A 19,768-nucleotide genomic window follows, 5' to 3' on the forward strand; every position below is an offset into this window, starting at 1 on the left:
TAGCCATGGAGGATGGCAGAACTACGTACCACACTACGGTGGACCTATTTGCCTCAGAGAGGCACTAAAAGCTCTTCATGTCCCCATGTCTCTCTTTGCCATGGAGGTGGTTCTTTTGCATGGTGGTCTAGTGGACAAAACTGCCTGGATGCTACCCTCTGTTAAACACCTACTGGTTGGCTGCCTGCACCATTAAAGAGGGGAGCTAATGAGGAGCAAATGCCCCATACACACAGGTGGTGGGGCAGATATGAGTGGAGAGTAGATGTCCCAGAGCCTACAGCACTGACCTGGCAGAACCAGGCCACTCCTGCCTTGACTGCTGTGTCCCAAGGCCTGGGGGAAGGCCGGCATTATCTTCTGCTGCCAGGTGCACTTGCGTTGCTCAGGGACAAGTCCTGGTCTCTCCTAAGAGGCAACTGGCCGTAAGGAGACGTACAAGGTTACAGGATAGAGTCCCCAGTTCCCACCCAGAGCCCCTGGTGTCTCTGTTCACATAGGTCCACTCGGAAACCTGCCCTGCAGAAGCCTACTCTCCTGCCATCTCAAGGAGATGTTGCTGCATACACTGTTAAGAATCCTTGAGCCACTTCTGCAACCAGCATCTTGAGGCTTTAGGGGAGAGCTGTTTAGATACAGCTAATAGAAAAATAATTGAAAACAATCATATTGTCTTCTCTGGGGCTTCAGCAACATCCTGAGTTGAGCCAGGAGCCATTAACCCTCACACTGGGTTGCAGTGTGAACCATCTCCTCCAGATTTGCACCTGAGTACTTTCTTTAAAATAAACAGAAGAGCAATTTGAAAGCATAGCGAGAGAAGGAATGTGCTGGTAGCCCCCCCCGTTCTGCGTTGGCTCAGCGATTATCACATGCACCCAGGATGCAGGAATAAAGCAGTTCAACTCCTTCTTCTCAAAAGGATTAAACCCCACATTTCTTGCCTCCGTGGAGACTGGAGACTACCTTGGCAGAGGGGGCCTTTTCTAGACTTTGAACTAAAGCAAGACTGCTGTGCAGAAATGAATTAAAATTAATCTGTAGACTGTGAGCCTGACAGCAGCTTAACAAGGAGTTCAGTTGTCAGTAGGGAAACCTGCTTCCCTGTGCCTTAGCATGTGGACTGCTGTATGCCTTGTCTTAAGGCTAATTCATGTGGCAATAGTTTCCTCAAGCTGTGCTTTAAAAGAAGCTAGGGTGGCTGCTGCTGCGTTTTGTACAAAGCCTGATTCAACAGGGTAGGTGCTGAAGAGGAAGGTCTCTGTGGAAACCCATCATGCTCCTGGGTGCTGCTCAGTGTTACATATCTTCCTGGTACTCAGCTGAGCAGGTTTATGAAAAATTAGGTATCTGTAAACAAGTTTGAGCACAGTTTGAGATTATGGTATAGTTAGACCACAGTTACGGAGGTAAGCACCTAGGTCCCTGTTGCACCACAGGCAGCTAAACCACTAGGGTTCTGGCCCCCGTTATTGAAGAGCACAATCCCATTGCCACTCAGTGGGAGCTATGCTCTGAAATCACTTAAGTGCGTACTTCTCAAAATCCCACTCCAAATTTGTATGTGCGAATTGCATATTGTTCATTGTTAAGAGTGAATGCGCCTCTGTGTCTTTCTGCAACCCGATCCAGGACACATACTGATACAGCTGCATGAATGCTCCAAAAGGAACTGTTTTATGTAAATCCTGAGAAAAGCCTGTCTGTAGAGCTAATTGAGCAAAATAAATCTTTTCCACAGAAACTGTGGATCACATTAGTGAAAATTCAAAATCAAAAGTTAATCAGTCTTAGAAGCCTGTTTTTAATAGCAGCTCATTCCTCTCATCTTTTCTTTTTATTTTCCTGTGGAAAACATATTTTTTTTTCCAGTTTGTTTAGTCAAAAACTAATTTTGTATTGTGAAACAGGATGTCATAGAAAAGTTTAGTTTTACTATATATCTTCCAATCAGTCCTAATACCTCATTTCTAAATGCCTGCCTGTCATAGACTGCAAAATCAAGAAGCATATTGACAGTACAGTCTTGTACAGAAAACATGCTGCAATGCCTTCATTTATGTTTTGGAGTAGAAAACAAAAGAAAACGTAATATTTCCAATATTTCCAATTTCCAGCATTTCCAATTTCCAACATGTAATATTTCAAATATTTCCAATTTTCCAAAACGTAATATTTTCAAGAAAACATGTATATTGGAAGGTGTAATAAATGATGAAAAACTATAAACACAACATGCATATATATAGTTTACTGACATGAAAGAGCTTCATCTGTAGTGTATCTGTATGTATAAAATATTAACTATAAGCTTTCCAAAGAAGAAATAATTACCACATGACCTGCAGTAGCTTTAAAGAAACAAGATAATGCAAGAAATTAAGCATATACTGCATAGACCAGGTGTCAGAATACACAGTTTTGTAATACAGTCAGTTATATGTCAAATTAAATTAGCATCATGAGTATGATGTCATGCCTTCATGCTTATCCATCTCTGAAGAAGTCCTGTGAGTTTTGTCTAAGATGGCTGTTAAAGTTCACAAACCTGTTCAGACCTCTCTCTTCCCTATGGCAAGGGGGCCACAAAATTCAGAACAAGAGTGTTACATACTCAGAAGAGGGTGCAGAGAATGTGGGTTAGAGAGACTGTTTGCTGTTTTTTGGCAGCTAGCAATCACTTTCTTATCACACATCCTTTTCCTTCTGTTTGCTCTACTTTTTAATTGTGTTTTGCTTCATGCTAAGTGCTAAGCATTTAAAAAAAAAATAGTATTTGCAAAGTGCACAGAAACCTCCCAGTCCTGATTTGATATTTGATAATACCATACCCAACTTCCATTTCTTCTGTAACTATATTTGCAGGGATAGGACCATTGTCTCAGCCCCCTTTTTATTGCACATGCTAGAATTATATTGAAGTAAAACAGGTGGATGAATAGTACCATGATTAATCATAGTTCAGTCATGCTGTGATATTATCTGTAGACATATCAGATGTGCACTATATTTATATAGAATGACACTGACACATTATGAATTCTGTTGAGAAGAAGCCATATGACCAGGAGAAAGCAGCATTTTTAGTAACTATAAGTAGCACAGATAGTCAAATGTGGGCTATCTGCATTACAGCCTGGGTAAGGTGGCAGAAGAGGCAGAATTCATGATGAATAAATTGGATATTGCTGCCCAGAGATAGAGAAGGCTGAAATTTCTATTTCCTTTCTTGGAGAGGAGCCCCTTCTCGGTGTCTCCAAGATCAAACAACTTGCTGCTCTTGCATTAACAGCAATAAAATCAAGTTGAGAGAGCTCAGTGATGGGTATTACTTCATGAGTGGTGGCGCTTGCCCTGCCCCAGCCCTGACACCCCTGCATTCCCCATCCTCGGCCCCACAGCGCAGCCGCGCTGACAGGGCGAGCCACATGGCTCCACATCACCCTCCCAGTTGAGGAAAGCCACTCTGCCCTGGCACCTCAGGAAGGGCCACTGGAAGAGCTTTACCCAACAGGCCTGGCCCTGCCATTGCTGGGCACATGTTCTCTTTTAGCTGGTGAGCAGCATGGTGCAGCGTGGTGTGCCTTGCTGTGTTTCAACTGTCCGAGAAGTGGTGAAATCCCGTTAAAATAAACCCAGATCTTGGCAGAGTGCTTGCTACCCTGATGTCTGCCTCTGAAACAAAGCAATCCACCAGCAGAAACAACCCCATTGTAGCCCTATCTGTTGCTGCGGCCTGGCTGGGCAGGCAGGCCGAGGCTGCAGGCCAGAGGGCAGCGGGAGTGCTCTGTGACAGCCCCGCTGGGCACTGCACTGACTCCAGGGCTCCTTTTTATTGCTGTTGTTTTGTTATGGTGATTTTTAACTGCCAGAGAGCTTTCTGTGCTTACCGACACAGGCAGCTGGGCATTTCTTGCCATTTCTCTCTGTCCTTCTAGGAAGGGGATTTGTACAAGTCAATGCTATTTCCCCCCCTCCTCAGTAATAATGTACATGAGAGGCATGCCCTGCTGCTCCTTCAGCAGTCAGAAGTGCTAAAATGCAAAAGGCTCTTTTCTGACAGTTGTTTCTGTGCTTGTGCTTGCTATGTCATTAATAAAGGCTGTTCTTCAAAACATGCGTTTGCAAATGAAGTTGTGCTTTTACCAGTGCTACGTTATGATTCTAGTGCAAAACATTGCCCAAAGGGTTAATGCTGAATCTAGGTGCTTTACACCATGTATTACTGGCGATATTTTTTATTTTTAGTTTATCATTTAATTTAATTTAATAAATTTAATTTTTATTTTATTTTATTTTATTTTATTTTATTTTATTTTATTTTATTTTATTTTATTTTATTTTATTTTATTTTATTTTATTTTATTTTATTTTATTTTATTTTATTTTATTTTATTTTATTTTATTTTATTTTATTTTATTTTAATGTAGAGAAGATGAAATCATTGTTAGTGAGGGGTTAATCACAGTTAAAACGGTTACATAAATAATGCATTGTGACCAGTAACTCTTATAGGCAACTAGAGGGCAGACTTCTAAAACAGTTCAAGCTAAGATGCAGCTAAGTGTACCTCATGGACTTCCCAAAAACATGCTAATTGTCTGACTCGTGGGGGTTTTGCATCTTTAACTGGCTAAATACTTTCAAAATACTTTCCTAATATGGCTCAGGAAGCCTATTTCATAAATATATATATATATATTCATTGTTTTATGTGTCAACAGCCAAGTAGCTGGTATTCTGCTAATTATTATATCCAGTAAAACTGAGTTGGCATTTCCTTATCCCTCCCTATGTCTCAAAGTGGTTATTTTCATCAATTGTGTCTTATTGTGTACTGGAAATCACTTTGGACTGGAGAGGTTTTTTGTTTTTGTTTTTCATTTTTATTTTTATTATGTGTGAGTATTGCTTAGCATCTGAATGGGGCTTGGCTTCTGACCCATTCATTGTGGGATGTTTACAAAGACCCTTGCAGTGGCAGAGGAAAATGGAGAGAAGTGAACCTATGTGGCTGAAACACCAAGAAGCAAGCTAAACAAACAGAGCCCCACCCCACCCACCCCTGGTTTTAACTTCTCATGAGCCAGTCTCACAGTCTGGGGGAGATGGGGCATACGCTGTAATTTTTCAGGACTTGGAGCTGTCAGAATGAATAATCTTGAAGGCAGTGTTTAAATGTTTTGCGTCACACATCTGAATGAAGCTGGAGATCAACGTAGCGAGAAGCAGAGATGAGGCGGGGGCTGCAGGGCCAGTTTGGAAATGCCAATTTTATGTTATTCTGCAGAGCTGGGCCCTGCCCTCAGCAGGACCACAAACACAGAAGAACAGCTGGGGTTAAACCATACTACAGAGATTTTGAAAAAGAGACTATTTCTCCCCTGATTAGCAAGACTGAACTGTCTCCAGCAATTTCTGGCTGGTAGGAGTGCTGAGCAGGAATTAAGGTTTGGGAGTCTGGCAGGCCAGAAGTTGTCGGCCCTTGGAAGCCCACCTCGAAGAGCTGCACCAGCACCTTGGCAGGCTGCCGGGGAGCCAACACGGGGGCCGATAAGAAACTGCCCAGCCCAGTCATGCTCAATGTTCCACGCTGCATCAGGAGAATTGCTGAAAGCAAGATGTTTCCATAAAAAGTTACACTTCCAAAGCATAAACCTTTCCCAGTGGAGAGATGTTCCATCAGAAAATATTGGACCAGTTTGACTCTTGGCATACTCCAAGGTACAAAAGCTCATTGCATTTTAAATAAACTTCAACAGCTTCAGACCATGCCAACTCTCAAACAACAAATCAAGCAAACGCTGCTTTTTCTCCTGTAATTATCCAACCTAATAATTCTCTTGCCATTTTCCCCTTTCGCTTCACTGAAGGAAGAAAGGTTGTGTTTGCAGTACACCAAGATGCTGTTTGCTTCTAGTTTCATTGCCCAGGAATTTGAAATTCATGAACAGTCATGATATAAATACGTACAGCTTTAATCCCAAATTATGTATGTACAAATGGCACTAAAATTCAATTACTCTCAGGACACACATGATCAGACTTTGTTTTGTAAAACATTTCTGTTTGCTTGGAAATATTCCTTTCTAAAAACAGCATGAAGTGCACATTTTCTTCAGGGACAAATGAAAGACAAAGTCTGCCATGCAAAGGTTCAAACGTGGCTTTTGAAAGCCTAATGAATTAACATCTAATGCTTAGACCTTTCCCCTCAAACATTAAAGTTCCATGAGAGATGGAAAGTGTCTGTGATGAAAAATGAATGGCAGAACTAGCATCCTGGAGGATATGTGAATTCTGAGGAACAATGAAATAAAAATGTTCAGACAATGTTGAAGTGTGGTAGGAACTGAAAAGTCAGGAAGCTAAGGGTGCGTGTTTATGTGTTCACTGGTGCAGATGAGTTAACATCCTGTACAGCCTTATATAGTGTTATCTGAAGACTACAGCTTAAAACAATTTTCCTCTGACCATCTCATATCTGCAAAATTTTGTGTGAATGCAATAATGCCAATTCACCTTGTGTACATACCAGTATTTCTCTGAAGTAAATGACCTGACTATACACCTGAAGTACAGATGAAAGAAAATTTGGTACCTATATCTTAATTTCTGAATACAAATCAGCACTATTAGGCTATGTGTTCAGTCTTAACTGATTAGCTGATGCTTGTGTGAGTCATTTATCAACTTAACACTGTTTTAATATGTGCTTATTATTAATTAGTTTCTCAATTTTTTTTTGAAAAGGAAAAAGCCACCAACTCCACAGATGTGAGTAGGCAACAAAGACCAGTGGCACTTTAGAAATGCCATTAGTGAGGGGATCTGCTCGAGGACTTTATGGCAATCCACAGCATGCCAGATTTTTCACTTTCCACAGCCTTTGCCCCGCGATTCTACCACTCCCACAAAATAAAAATACATTACCTCTTGCTTACAAATTTGTATTTAAAAATACAACTAATCATAGAATCATAGAATATCCCGAGTTGGAAGGGACCCATAAGGATCATCAAGTCCAACTCCTGGCACCGCACAGGTCTGCCCAAAAGTTCAGACCATGTGACTAAGTGCACAGCCCAATCGCTTCTTAAATTCAGACAGGCTTGGTGCAGTGACTACGTCCCTGGGGAGCCTGTTCCAGTGTGCGATCACCCTCTCGGTGAAGAACCTCTTCCTGATGTCCAGCCTAAACTTCCCCCGCCTCAGCTTAACACCGTTGCTGCGGGTGCTATCACTGGTGATTACGGAGAATAGGTCCCCTGCCCCTCCACTCCCCCTCACGAGGAAGTTGTAGACTTTATAACCCTTCTCAGCATGTGAAAACCATGCAGATACCAAGCAGTGTTGCTTACCACTGGGCATGCACTCTGAAGAAAACGCCAACTTATATGTGGTACTAAGTGGCAGCCAGTGTGACAATAACAAAAGACATGAGCATTCAGGTGTAAAATCGGAGAGCCTTTCCAGCAGCAGCATTTTGCTGTATGATACATTGCATTTAGAGTAGCGAGAAAGTTTTGTGTATAATTTAAAGTTTTAATATTTGATTGGAGAGCTAGGACCAAATGAAGTGCAAGCATAAAAGAAGTCTAAGGCAAGTGCCTCAAACCATTGTTCACCATTTAACTATACAGCACAGTTATTCATTTTAGAGTTCATATGGCATGAAACAGCATACTCTTGAGGCTGATAACCCATCCCTACAAAACTTTTATTGCACTGTTTGACTATGATAAGACTGCTGAAAGGATTTAACTGGAACAGTCATTATAAAACCATAAAAATGTCAGTAAAAATACAGTCACCTTTCTCCAAATTTCAGCCCCCGCAAATCAAACTTTTTTCTAAACAAAACAACAACAACAACAACAAAGCAAAACTAGGTGGCCTGAATTTTCAAAGAAAAGCACAGAACATCTGAGGATTTTCAATTTCCTGTTGAAGAATATATATATTTTTTAAACTAAATCAGGCACTTTCCACTAGAGGCTTTGTTTTATTAGATTTCCAGCTTCCTGCCCACCCTAAAAAAAAAAGGAGAATAAGTTCTTCCAACACTTTCCATGGCAAAATCAATAGATGGGAAGCATGGGCTTTTGGTTGTGCTGGAATTAGCGATTGTGGGTGAAGCTATGACCAAAGTGAGTGAGGATGCCATGAGAGCAGGTGACGAGGTTCTGAGGAGTGCAAAATGACTTTGGTCCCACAGCTTGCGCTGCCATACGTGGGACATGAGAGAGGTTGGCTCCTTGGAGCTGTATTGCTTGTGGTGGGTTATCTCATGACTGTCCTTCCCCAAAGGCTGTGCCTCCCCCAATCATTAGTCACTTTTGAAAACCACGAATTCTGCTTTTTAGCTTTATAATAGTTTGCCCATGGTTAATCCAGATTACATAGTGCAATATTAGTCATTATGTTCTTGCCTCCTCCTCCTGTACTTCACCTGCAGACACCTGTGAGGAATTTCCCCCCAGTTATCTCTGTGGTGGGTGACCAAGAGCTGACTGTAGGGAGCCTGTGCAGTGAGAGGAGTCACCACCATATACATTTTCTCCTAGCTGGAAACTTTGCTTTCAGAGACACATCCTGGTTGAGAAACCCCAGTCATGTAATTAACTCTCAGTATGTGCATTTTATATTGCATCAATGAGTGCCTCCTTACAGAGCCTTCATCATTTTCAGCACACAAAAAAGAGATGTCCTGTTGTTTCAAATAGCACTGCTTTTTTGGACTTTTTCTTTTAGTAGTTGATTTTTATTGCTGCTTTTTATATACTTTGCCAATCATTATGTTATTCCTTATAGTGCTTAGCCTGGCTCCTTCTGTGTATATCTTCAATCTGAAGGCATCAAAATTATGAGTCTGTATTTTTTTTTAATTCTAATTTTTATTTTATTATTTCTTAGTGGGATCTAGCAACTTCTTTTTATTTTCATGGTGCACCACCACCCAGGTGCTTTTCTACTGTCTGTTTTTCACCTGTGCCTGAAAGCTGATAAGTGGTTTTGGCTATCACTGGAGAAATCAATAGGATTTGTAGCACCTCAAAGGAGGCAATAAGTATTTTGCAGGTTCTGTTCTTAGACCTTTAGTTTCTTACTGATAAATTTGCTACAACAATAATTCCTGAACTTTCATCATCTCTGTAAGGCTTTGTCTTGAGACTCCAAATTGCTATTACGGGGAATGAAAATAAAATAAAACTAGACTGTCCTGGAAATTCCTTTCTAATCTTAGTGCTATAAATTTTTTACTACTTAAGCCCTTTAAGTCATGTGGCTTCATTAACAGGCTGTTTGGACATACTTGCTCGTGCAATCAGGATGATACCTTAAAGGGGAACAAGCCCTTGAGCGATCCTACATAGAAAACTCAAATGCTTTTTTAAAGCAGAGGTGGTATAGGTGGATGAAAATAGCTTAACATGCATTCAGAGAACAATTTCCCCCCTATATTGATTTATAATTACAAAGGATAGTAATTATAGGCGCACACCTGCATGAACCTAACAGGCCTTAGTAAAGTGCCACAAAGGAAAAGCTGTATTTTTCCCTTCTGAAGGTATTAATTTCAAAGGTAGTGAGTACTGCAGCACAGTTCTCACTGACAGAGGTAGAAAGAGCTATTGCAGCTTCTCATCAACAATGTTAATCAAAGTATTTAGTATATACAGCTCGGTATTTGGTTCCCATTAAAAGTCATAAATGACCTCATAGACTCACAAAGCAATTGAAATTGAGTCTGAAAATCTTTTTATAGGGATGACATTTTAGGTTAAAAGACATCAGAGGGTAAACATTAATGAAAATCATAAAATTGAAGCAAAAAAATGAAGCAAAAAAATGAATTTAACATGATGTAAACATATGCAACAAGCACTTTTTTTTTTTTTTCAGACACATAAACTGTGCAGAGAGAATGTGAAAGGTAGTTCCAGAGAAAGTCACAGCAGAGGTAGAAATGGCAATAATAAAAACTGTATCAGAGCTCATATGTTTTCTTTGTAATACCATTTTGAAATGTTATGCATTATCAGTCCTTATCAATTCAGTTTCTATGAACTGTTTGGCTGTGATAAACCTCAAGATATGCTTTCCCAATTTTAAGAAACTGTTGATTTTCATCCTGAAAACCAACATATTTATAGCAGCAAATTTACTGTTGTGAATCATTAAGCTAAAAAATGTGTTCAGTAAGGTGCTACTTCATTTAAATGATGATAACTAGCAGCCCATGTTGTATTGCTTTTGGTGGCTTTCTGATCTGAGCCAAGAGCTGCCCCCAAAAAAAGACAAAAAAAAAAAAGACCGATGCAACTGAGTAAATGATAGAAAAGTTCAGAGCACATTTCCATGATCTAGAGAGTATAATGTCTGTGACATGATACAAATACTAAACCTTCTGAATTAGTACAAGTCAAGAAGTAGTGGCATTTGTTATGGGAAGAATTTCTTTCTTTTTCACTGGAAAGACTGAAATCTGGTCCTTTTTTTTTTTTTTTTTTTTTTTCCCACTTTTGAAACTGCTACTAGTTGCTACACCTTGGTCTTTTAGAAACTGCATATGAAATTTGCATTGTCTGCATCTTGGTTCCAATAATCAACAGAAAGGAAAAGCAGCGTAACTCAGTGAAGAATCATAGAAAATACAAATATTTCAGTTTTATATTTCCCAAGGACTTCATCAGTCTTTGTTCTTGGGCATGTCCTGGGAGGTGAGGGCAAACTGGGCACTTTCCAGGTGTGGGGTGGCTGCCCTGAAACTCCTCATTCTGGACACAGAATCAAGGAGCTCTGAGGGGTCCAGCTCCACCTATGGATCGGAGGGTTGCCCAGCTCCTTACTGCAAATCCACAGCTGGGCTGGGAACTTGGAGATACCAGAAATCTGGATGAGCCCAGAATTTCTGTGTGATTCAGAACCTCTACATGTAAGTAAGAGAACTGAAATCCCTAGACAGAGAAAGGACCTCAGTTTCCAAGTTTGTGGGACACTGTCCTGGCTTGGACCCTCTAAGAGCTGCCATCTCAGTTTGGCTATCCAGCCCATTGCAGGGATCAAGGCTTGAGGAAAAAAAAAAAAAAAAAAAAAGAAAAGTAACTTGAGGAAGACTTCAAGATGTTACACCCTGGGTGAGCCAGCTGCACTGTTGTCTACTTGAGATGAGATGCCTGCAGCTGAATTAGTGAAGAACAAATTTTCCACCTGAAAAATTCATAATGGATTGTTTCCTTCTGAATAAGAACTGTTCCCAAAGAACAACCAATCCATCCTTTGTATGACTAAGATAGCGTGAGAGATTCCTTAGTATTCAACTAAAATCACAGATTTTACCTTTGTTACATGATTAATTGACTGACAGCTCATCGCAAATATTGGTCATTGACGGAACTGATAGGATTCTGTGCTTACACAGTGCTTGATCGTTTGCTTTAGAAAGTTAAAAAATATTTGATGTATAGAAGGTAAAGAAGCCTAGCTGCTCCTTCAGCTGACTTCAACCAGGAGTCCATGCACAAACCTCACCATAAAAAATATTCACGATTTTGTGTTTCTTGTTCATGCTTACTAGCTCTCCGTGAACCACTTGCATAACGCAACCACTGTGCCCAAGTAGTTGCTATCTCCAAATAACTAAGAGAACAGCCTGGAAACCATGCACGGTTTAATACAACTGCACTGAGCCAAAAATCCTCCAAAGAGCTTCCAACACATACTGTTATCTAATCTGTCTTTTTTACCACTTAAACTGTTATGGCAGCCATTAGGTCAGCGCAATGCCATTCTTCTTAATTGTGTTATGTTGGCTAAGTGCCCAATTTATACCTTTCAAAAATGTCAGAGATTTGTTCCTTACTTGGCAGGAGATAAATTTGCTGCCATAACATATTGATCTGAATGACCTCCATTCAATAGCTGTCACTTCAGAGCCACCACACTGAATTTCTCTCTTTTGCAAGTTTCTTTGCTGACTAAGCTTTGTGTCAGGGTAGGTAGCAAGATATAATGTGTGGAATGCTTTTGCTTGGCTTTTATTTATTTATTATTTTTGCTGTTGTCCTAAATGAAAAGGTCCATTGTTATTGACTGGACATGGTCTTACACAATACTCTGCTACAGCTTCCTTGTGCACATACTGAACTACAGAGAGTACAAAGGGTCAACATTGCCTTTAGCTGCCCATCCTACACTGTCTGAAGACAGATGTAAATTAATTGGAGGAACAACACGTGTGAGAAAGCACATATGGCTTTCAGGATTTTTTTAATGACAAAGATAAGAAAAGCTCATTATCAAAAACAAACAAAAAAAAAGACTTTCATATTTCAACACTTGTGTCTAACATTCTTTGTTGGATAAGTCTCAAAAAAAATATAAAACTGCCCCTCTTTGTACTGAAACTCTGTGTGTATGTGTGTAACCTGAATCTCTATTTTTTAGCTGCTTCCCAATATATTTCATTTTACGTAAGATGAAGAAAAAAGGAAGAAACTATTTAATGTTTTCAGTATTTCACAGAATCACACAGTGTCAGCATGGCAGAGGTTGGAAGGGACCTCTGAAGGTCATCTGGTCTGACCCCTCTGCTCAAGCACTGCCAGCTAGAGCTGGTTGCCCAGGAGCACGTCAAGAAAAAATTTATATCAGAGAAAATATATTTGAGATGTATGAGAGGTGCTCGAATATGTGAGACTCACTACTTTTATCCTGATAGAAACTTGACAAATGTGTTGAAATAATTTGCAAAAAGCACGCAAGAAAGCAAAACATGTTTTAATTTAAAGTAGACTTTTTAATTTAGTCAACCAGCTACCACTGAGAGGGATTCAAAGGATGAACCCCCCCTTTGCAACCCGAACCCTCTTTCTGATGCCCTGTCACAGTATAAGTATGTTCACCTGGAGCACATTTGACTTCCTACTGCTTCTTCCGCTGTCCATACAGACAGTGACCCAGACACGATATAAATATTGGAGCAGTTGCGCAGGAGAAGATGATCTTTGCAAGTGGTGCCCACTGACGGGAAGTGAGGGCAGTTGAATTAAAGCAGATCCCTTGGCACTTCAGGTTACTATCTCAGGAAGGACAAGGCTTTTATCAGCTGAGTAATAGAACTGGGGAGTCAAAGAAGATAGTCCAACTTTATTTCACATTCCTAATTCCCTAGAGTAATCAGAGAAAGCATGTCGCTGGATTTACCTTCTTTTCACAAAATTTTCCTTCTGAAGACTGGTGTGTTGGGAATTCTAGGCTAACGCTGCTCCACACTAATAAAAGTTCATGACCTCTGTCCCCTTCTTACCTTACTGAAATGAATACCCTTTTCATTCCCATGGTGCTTATTCACCAGGAATGCCCAGATGTCACTTAAAAGTTGTGGGAATGAAAGCCTTTCCCGGGTCTCCTAACTCCATAGAAAGTTGTTACCTTCATTTCCCACTTGCTCTTTTGAAGAGACATTTTTGATCCTTTTTATCAAAATTTTCCTGTGCAAAATTTTCTCCAAGTAGTCATGCTTATTGACAGCATGTATAGCCCAGGGTACGTAATGAATGCTTTCAGATTATATAATCTTTAGAGTTTATATGTTTTAAATCACGTTTCACTGCTTGGTGAAATAATATTCTAAAGAAAAGACCCCGTTCTCCCACTGTAACCCCCCATCCTCTCCCAAATAGAAGACTTCTTGCTGTCTTTTCTTAAATATTGCATGTATGACTGTGATAGTGGTGAGTAAGAGATCTATAAATGGGTTCTGGTGAGGAGTAAACATCATGTGGTCGTTCACTTTGGAAGCTTGCTGAGTAGGAGGCATTTACTGAACCTTTGTGCACTTGCTATAATCACTGATTTTCTATGAAGTGCTAATGGGATATGTCTGTTTTCTCCTTTGTAAGGGAACTTCTTATAAAACCAGCTGCATTATCAGAATCTTAGGGTTAAACATATAGGGCTGGAAACTGTTCAGATAAAGACACATTTTACTTAGCCTTCAGGTGATTCATGTTCAGTCTTTAATTATATAATGCTAGTGCTGAACATGGTCATTTTATTGCATATATGGGGATACAGCCAAAATCTGAGTTCATTTCTTGTTTCTTCTACTTTCAGCTAGCAAGTTTTAGAAGGACGGAAAATACTGATAGTTTGGAATTACTGGTGCTTTTTTTTTAGAGGAAATCTTTCATTTGTTTGGAGTTAACTAGTTTGGGTACATTTTCAGGGGGAAAAAAAAAAGAGATGCAACATGAAAAACTATGCCTTTGGAAAAAAAATGAGATTTTAAAATTCATTAATTTATTTAGATATTTGTTTTCAAGCTGTATCTATGTTGAACAACACATAAATTAAATGATTTCTTACATAAAAATAGTAACACATTTTCCCATGGTTGGAAAATGCTGGGACCCAGCCTTTTTTGCCACAGAGGCTAGCGCTGGCATCTCATTGACTACAGTCAGAGCCCTGCAGATTGTCAAAATGGGAATGAAGAAAGTCTCGAGGGCTGAAAAAAAAAGCCTCATTCCATGATTCAAGAAAGCTCCTAAGCCTGTGCTTAAGTCTGTCCTTAATCACTACAACATTTAAGCTTGCATTTGCTGTCAAGTACATGCTTTTCTGTTTTCTTTAAATGGCAGAGTGTTGTTCAGTAGAATATGGTTGATTGGAGTGGCAAGAGAGGCACTGATAGATAAGCTGCAGCGGCTGAAAGAATAACCAGGGAACATAACTGTGAGGATTATTAATGTACCATAAGCAACCTATTTTTGAGTTTACAGACTCCCATTGATCTCTGGAGGAGTTTGAACTCTAAAAATAACATGCCTTTGGGAGCCGGGAGAGAGAGAATTGTAGCTGGCCAGAGGGAGGTCTGAGTGGATTGGAACATCACGGGGAGATAATAGAGGGTCCACTGACTGCCAAGGGAGTTCAGGTGGCAATTATAAGCAACCAGAGAGCGGGAAGTACACCTGAGAGAAAGATAATATTATTAGCAGATGTTAAAATAGCAATGCTTGCCAGCAGTGTGCTTCAGACAAAATTTGAGAACAGTGGGCTTGATTTTCCTCAGCACCTGAGCTCTGAGGCAGAGACATTGGGCCTTTTTGGGGGATCCAATGCCTAGTGAGAGTTCTGTGCCATGGGAGGGGGAAGAAGAGAGGTTCTTGTTCAGCTGGATGGGATATTGTGCCAGCTGGGAACCTTAAGGCTTGAGGTCAAAAAAGTATTAAATGATACTGAGTTCATCAGGAGGTGGGTGTCAAATGTCTGTGAGCCATGAGAAAAGAAAAGAAAAGAAAAGAAAAGAAAAGAAAAGAAAAGAAAAGAAAAGAAAAGAAAAGAAAAGAAAAGAAAAGAAAAGAAAAGAAAAGAAAAGAAAAGAAAAGAAAAGAAAAGAAAAGAAAAGAAAAGAAAAGAAAAGAAAAGAAAAGAAAAGAAAAGAAAAGAAAAGAAAAGAAAAGAAAAGAAAAGAAAAGAAAAGAAAAGAAAAAATTGAAAACTGGGGAGGGAAAAGGGAGTATTTGATGTAATGGAGCCTGAGGCTAAAAGTAATTTAAGTAGCCAGATTACTTGGCTTGTTAACCCTACTCAGTAATATGGCACTTAACACATTTTTGTTTCAGTCTGTTAGCACTGGCAGGCCAACAGAGAAGCAGGGGCAAACAGGGACCTTGCACCTTGATCACAAAACCATCCTGACCCTTGCAAGCAGAGGACAAGTTCTCCTGGGACCAGCAGAGGCTCTGCCCAGACTCACAGACCAGCTGAGGGCAGAGATCACCCAGTGCAGCCCCTGCTCAGAGCCGTGGCAGCTCCAGCAGGCTGCTCCAAGCTGTGTCCCATCAGGTGCTGGGTTTCTCCAAGGGTGAAGACTACCCAGCCTCTCAGGGCAACCTGCTCCAGTGCCTGCGCACTCTTACAGTTAAAACAAAAAATAATTATTTTCCTGTTCACATTAAATTCCCTCTATTTCAGTTTGTGCCTGTTATATCCTGTCCTGTCTGTGGGCACCTCTGAGGAATGTCCACCTCTATTGTCTTCATACCCAAAATCGCTTGGGTTTGGTGCCTTGGTGTGCATGGCACAGAACAGTTGGTGTTATAAGCTCAGGAAAGGCTGAACTACTTGGAGAGCAAGGTAGGGGAAGATGAGCGTGGTGCTCTCCTGTGCAGGGCACACGTCTCCTACAGGTTATCACCTGCAGGAAACACAGCCTTGTCATCTGAGGCAATGAATCTGCTGGAATGGTGTAACAAATGTCATAACCCCATAAAAGAGAATGCTGAGTTACAGCTGTCACTCACTCCATGAACCTGCCCACAATATATTTAGAGACAGAGCATGGCATTGGCCTCTTTTGGTGGAAGGATCAGGAAACCCTTGTGAAACCGAGTGCCCAATTATGCTTCAGGGTGCCTGCTGCGCTGTGCACACCGGCACTAATAGATACCCTCTATTCTGAGCCCAGGCTCGAGTGCTTGTGTTTAATCATAGCTAGTAATGTTTTATCCACCCACCACTGCAAAACAGTCACCTTGTGTTATTCAGGAACAGGCACAGCACAGTTTGAAAGAGAAAGAGAATACTGGATTGAAACGCAAGGAGAACGTGTGTAGGCAGGCGGTAATTATACAGGACGGGATTACACGTGCGTGCATATCCCGGGGAGCCATCAAATACAGCTCTAAGGTTTGATTTTGGTTTTGAGATCTGAAGAATAAGTACATAAAATTACCTGATTGGAAGGAAATTTCAGCTGAAGCAGACTAGCACATTGCCTCACTGAGTCAGGTTAAGAGATGATTAAGTTTGATTGCTAATGGCAGGAGTGTGCCAGTAGCACTGTGTTGTTTTTTGACCTCCTTCCTTAGGACATCGACACCCCCTCACTTTTCTCAAGCCCAGTTATTTAACTTTTAACTTCTTTATTCAAAAGTCACCAACACTTTCAAGGAGTTCGAATAAGCCATGCAGTGTTTTTCTGACGAGCACCTCTTTTCTCCAGTGAACTGTTTCTTATCAAAGCTTATAAGTCCCAGCCTTTTGAATGTCCCTCCAATATTTGATCAAATGTGTGCAGCCCCCAGCATGCTCAGGAGCAGCAAAACTCCAGTTTATATAACACATCATCAAATATAGAAGGTTGTAATTTTTCTCTGCCCTATGACTTTTTCTTTATTTTCTGAGCATATAGGTTCATGAGTTCAAGAAAATTTATGAGAAATTAGAGAGAATCTTTCACCCCAAATATTTACATCCTATCTAATTAAACGTATACCCTGTGAAAGGTAACGTCTTGAACTTTTGGAAGTTACTTTCAAAACCTCTTTTCCTCAGTATTGAACCATCTGGAACCACCGATATCAACAGCAACCACTGATACCTCTTAACTTCAAAGAGAACAGGAATAGACCCTATGCTGGGTTTCAGATTAGCTGTGGCAACATAGGGAAGAGTCACTGCAGACAGGTCAATGGAAATTGCTCATTCTCCAGACAGCAGCTAAACACCCCCCTATGTTGCTTCACATAAGTAAATAAATGAACACTGATAGGATATATAAAATCAGGACAGAAAATACTGTGCTGCCACATCCAGAATACTGTGTTCAGTGCTGGCAACTCCTGGAAATTAAAGCAGAAGGAGGGGAGGATTGAAGATGTGACAAAAATAGTTATAGGGACAGATAACTTCCATAAGAAAAGATGTTGAAAAACCCTGCAACTGTCCAGTTTGGAAAGGAGACAAAGAAGGAGACTTGCTACCACTCAGGGGTCAAATGGACAGAACAGAGAAAGCAAGGGAAGAGGATAATCAATGCAGTTGAAAAAATATATATATATTTATATGCATCTTAAATATTTACATGTGCCACTGGTAAAAGTAAATACTGCTTTGATTTCTAACCAGCTGATGCGTCCCTACTAAATCCTAAATCCTGCTGTGCCGTGCTGCAGGATTTGCTGCCTGTGCTTGCAGAAGCAGTGCAGGGGCCTCCCAGGGTTGATGTAGGGCTGGGGCTGGGGCTGGAGCTGGAGGAGCCCAGGAGCCCCCCATGGCCCACCAGGCAGCTGGGGGCAGCAAGGAAATAGGATGGGGCAGGAGTGGCAGATACCCTGTACTGAGGACAAAACATTACTCTGCAAAGAGATCATGAGCTCTTAAGAGAGTCATGAAGTTTCATCAGATGGAGATTTGGAGAGTGGGTGGAAAAAGCTAGTGGATCAAAACGATTTGTTTCACGCCCACTCCGTATTCCCCAAGCTCAGGTGTAAACAAGTACACTCAGTGAAAGCAAAATTGCAGGTGCTGGGAATACACACCCCCTCACAACTTACGGGTACTTCTCTGCATTCTCTCAAAACATCTGTTAGTACCCTGATAAATTATTAATTTCTGGTCTTGTATTTGTTACACAGGTCTGACAAGAGAAACTGAACAGATTCCAATGAATGGAGATCGTCTGAAATGTTTTATATATTTGTATGAAGACTATGAACTTCCTAACTCTGCAATGCCCCATAGGAAGCATCTTCTTTGTACATTTATGTCAACATTTTCTTCTTGTCCATTTTGTTTGATATAGAAAAGCACTGACGAAATAAAACAGAATGCAGTAACTAATACTGAATGTGTATATATTCAGGAATGATTTTAATCTGAGAACAGGGAATAGTGTAATTAGAAGTTTGAAAAAAGGTGGAATAAACACTTTTTTAAAAAAAAAATCGTTATTTCCAATTAATTTGGTTTCCTTCCTTTTGAAAAAAAAAATCAACATGGAAAAAAAGAGTTTAAAAATGATTTCACAAAATGCAGAATGAGTGAGGAATGTAATGTCTGATTTCTAGTTTTGTATTCCTGGTTTTAGAATGGGAATCATGAATCCTGTGTAATAGGAAGATAAAATATTAAAAGGGGTGGTCTTTATAGTGAGTTTAGTTAAATTCTTCTCTCATGGCAGAGCCGAAGTATTTCTTTTTCCTGGGAATTTAAAAATGTGCTGATGTTCTGATATTTATGCTTCACCCTTACATTGTACAATAAAGGTACACGATGTGAACTGGCTGACAAAAAACCTGCAACCTTTATACAAATAAACAGGTCAACCAGCCTTGAAGGAACATGTTCATGAATGCAGGCTCAAGGATCACTATCTTCAAAAGCACAAATAAAAGGGGGACATTGAAATACTGATGCTAAGTGAAAATCATGTATGATCACACCAACATATAATGAATAGTCCCTGACACTTGTTTTATATGGAACTGTACATAAATGAAGACTGTTCAATGCAGATTCTATTTTTGGAAATGAAATCTTATTGTCAGAGAAATTTAATACACTGTGTTTCCTTGGTCTCTCTTGTGTTGTTTACTGTGAAGGGATGAGAGGAGCTGTTTTGTAATAATATTCTTCTACCACTGATCGAAAATATTCTACGTGCTCTGAAACTCTCTGCCTGGCTCTTGTTTATTTAGTTAAAATAAAGAAGATTATTCTGGTTAGAAAACAGGTTTCAAGTTGAATGTTGCTAACAATGACATCCATTTAATTCTTGTCTGCTACCTGACAAAGTACAAATACTGACTGGCAATATTTTTATATTTTAAGTTATTACACATACTTGCATGGCTTTGTACAGGAAATTAGAAAGGAGTCTTACTCACTGCAGCTTAGTTCAAAGGACATTCTTGTATTTTTTACTTTCAATATGTGCTACCAACATTGCTTAGTATCCTGCTTCATCCTTAT

General features: G+C 40.1%; 1 protein-coding gene across 4 annotated transcripts in view; it reads left to right on the plus strand.

Annotated features, from left to right (window-relative positions):
* The window catches only part of SMPX (small muscle protein X-linked), a 40,839-nt gene extending 21,466 nt beyond the window's left edge, over positions 1 to 19,373 (plus strand). For all 4 annotated transcript variants that reach the window (XM_080588077.1, XM_080588076.1, XM_080588080.1 and 1 more), the window contains exon 5: positions 18,433 to 19,373. The gene's annotated coding sequence lies outside the window, so the exon portion shown is untranslated. The remainder of the gene's footprint in view (positions 1 to 18,432) is intronic.
* Positions 19,374 to 19,768: the final 395 nt, after the last annotated feature.

Source organism: Anser brachyrhynchus (assembly GCF_964034855.1).
Source record: "Anser brachyrhynchus genome assembly, chromosome: 1".
NCBI lineage: Eukaryota > Metazoa > Chordata > Aves > Anseriformes > Anatidae > Anser > Anser brachyrhynchus.